The sequence below is a fragment of the Adiantum capillus-veneris genome, chromosome 19, assembly GCF_014529385.1.
Source record: "Adiantum capillus-veneris isolate H3 chromosome 19, ASM1452938v2, whole genome shotgun sequence".
NCBI classification, from domain to species: Eukaryota; Viridiplantae; Streptophyta; class Polypodiopsida; order Polypodiales; family Pteridaceae; genus Adiantum; species Adiantum capillus-veneris.
Window position 1 is genome coordinate 19,785,685 of NC_140949.1, and position 2,716 is coordinate 19,788,400.

A 2,716-nucleotide genomic window follows, 5' to 3' on the forward strand; every position below is an offset into this window, starting at 1 on the left:
TATTTTTACATATTTATATTTATATTCAACGAGCTCAGGTTCACCTCTGCAGATTACACCTGCAACTCTCTCTCTCTCTCTCTCTCTCTCTCTCTCTCTCACACACACACACACACACACACACACACACACACACACACACACACACAATGCAGTACACATTTGCAAAATTTGCACTGCTGCAGTGACTGCCGACTGACACGCAGCCTTGCCAGTCAGATTGACCTCTGTCTGGCTTGTGCGCTATTTCACCACGGGACTATTTGACACCACCTTGTCAAGTGGGATTGGTGGTCCAAGATCTCTTAAAGATGTGGACCGTCCGTTTATTCCCAGGGAAAAAAGGATTCCGGCCAGTCTACCCCCAGGATTTGAACCCACCACCTCCCACACTAGAGACGTCGGCTCTCCCATTAAGCTATCATACGCCACTTGAAAAGAGGATGAGAACATAGTATGATATGGAAAAAGTGACGGTGTGGGGATCATACATTGTTCACTTTGAGATCACTTCGGAATGGTTGGGGTAACACAGTGATCACTTGGAGATCACTTTAGAATTGTTGGGGTCACACGGTGATCACTTTGGAATAGGTAGGTTCACAGGGTGATCATATCTCAATTGGGAATCACACGGGGATCACTTGATGTTCACATCGAGTTTCCTTGGGCTTCACTTCGGTTGTGATCACATGACGATCACTTCGGGATTAATTCACCATCAGACGGCGCAAAACCAATCCTGCCGCCCCCAATTAATAGTGACCATTGATCCCACCTGGCGCAAGTGGTGTCAAATAATTCTAAGGCTATTCCATCAGCCCAATTGATTGGCTTTATTAATGTCATTCGTCTCTCTAGCCTATTAGCCCCTAGTGTGTGCTCTCGTATCTGGCCTACCTCACTTCATTTTCAACACCAACTCAATCCTCACAATTAAAAAAAGAGAAAATTACAAAAATACCACTCCAATTTGTGGAAATTCTTAAAATACCCCTCAAATTTCAAAAATTCCCAAAATACCCTTGTATCTATTTTGGTTGAATTGTTCAAGATTTTTTATCCTTTACTCTTTTTTGACAACTAAGATCCGCTTTGCGTGCTTAGCATGTAATTTGTCACAAATTACCTTGCAAAAAAAAGCAATTATGTCTAAATATAATGAAGCAATTCATCTCTAAAGCCTACATAATCAACTCAAATTTTGGATTTAGCATCTTGTAAATTTTTTAATCTTTGGAGAAATTTAATTTCACAACGAGGGGTATTTTGGGAATTTTGGAAAGTTGAGAGGTAGAGGGATATTTTGGTAATTTTCCCTTAAAAAAAACTGCCCTTCCCTTGCCTCTAGGCCCGCGCGCCGGGGAAGAATTTTCTTCCCGGTGCTGAAAAACTTGTTCATTCCCCACTGTGTCTCTGTCTGTGGAGCCGATGCACCAGTCCTGCTCGCAATGCGCTCTTCCGAGCAGCAGCAACAGTTGCTATGATGGAGCGGCTTGTAGAACTCGTAGCTACTGCCTGCGAGACCCGCACGGTTGTCCCACAGGACGTTGGCGGTGCGATCCAAGAAGGCGGACTTTTGGCAATTTTTGGGCGGGTGAGGCCTCCCGGGCGGCGAGGCAGTACTCAAGGATTCAAGCAAGAGTCAAAAGTTGTTTGGATCATTGAAGGAAGCCAGAAAGGAAGATTCAAGCAGAGCCGACACAACAGTTTCAGTCCCAATCCCCTCCGTCGCCGTCACTGCATCGCTGAATTCAGCCCCACCTCCCCCCGCCCACAGTTCTTACCGGCGAGGGCTTTGAGAAGGAGGTGATGGGTTTGACCGGTGGTTTCCTTGGCGGTGAAAAGGGTCTAGAGCAATTCGTCACCATGATCAAGTCTGCATCTACGCCAGCCAGGTTGTACACGGCCATGATGCAGGCCGTGCAGCAGCGGCCACGTGCACCACCCCCACCATTGCTCATGCCCGACATAACAGTGATTGTTAAGAACAAGAAAAATGCTTACCACATGTTTGGGGGCATTGTGCAGCTGAGGGTGACGGATGGGAAAGTGGTAGCTAGGGAAGAAATTTGGATAATCTCATCACCTTCTACATTGAGGAGCTGGAATGCACATCTTCAGGTCCTCCCATGGCACACCCAAGTCACACATTCTTCTGGAGAGAAATTCAACCAATTGATTCTGTCGTCCTCATGTAACATTGTTTAACCATATTTTGTCTATATAAAATTTTATAACTTTAACATTTAATGGCCTAGTAACTTGTGTGTAGCGGAAAATAGCATAAATATAGTGAGCATTTCATTAGAATAGATTCCTAATGAGCATAGCAAGAGTGCTTGGATGGAGAGAGCAACAAAAAGCATAACACCTAGTTAGATAGGCATGAACAATACTTCAAAAGAGAGAGAAATTAAGCTATTGATAGTAGTTGAGGACCGGATTTACATGGAGCCGGTCCCCCCCTCCAAAAGGCTTTGTATTATAGGTTTCTCCCATCAAGGGAGACATTTTACAATACAATGCTTTGTGTTCCTTCAATAACTTGATGGTGCAATGAAAATGGAAGCTTCAAGCAACATGCACACACTTATAAAACACATCATCAATTCCCTCACGGTTTCAAACCCAAAACCTCACACACTTTCAAAGATGGTGAGAGCTATTGGGGTATGAGACTAGATTGAGAGGAAGGAGTAGTCTTACGAGAAAG

At 44.4% G+C, this 2,716-nt stretch overlaps 1 pseudogene; it reads left to right on the forward strand.

The window, feature by feature from the left end:
- The first annotated feature begins 1,431 nt into the window (after nucleotides 1–1,431).
- LOC147433665 (NAD(P)H-quinone oxidoreductase subunit S, chloroplastic-like) lies at nucleotides 1,432–2,201 on the forward strand (annotated as a pseudogene).
- Nucleotides 2,202–2,716: the final 515 nt, after the last annotated feature.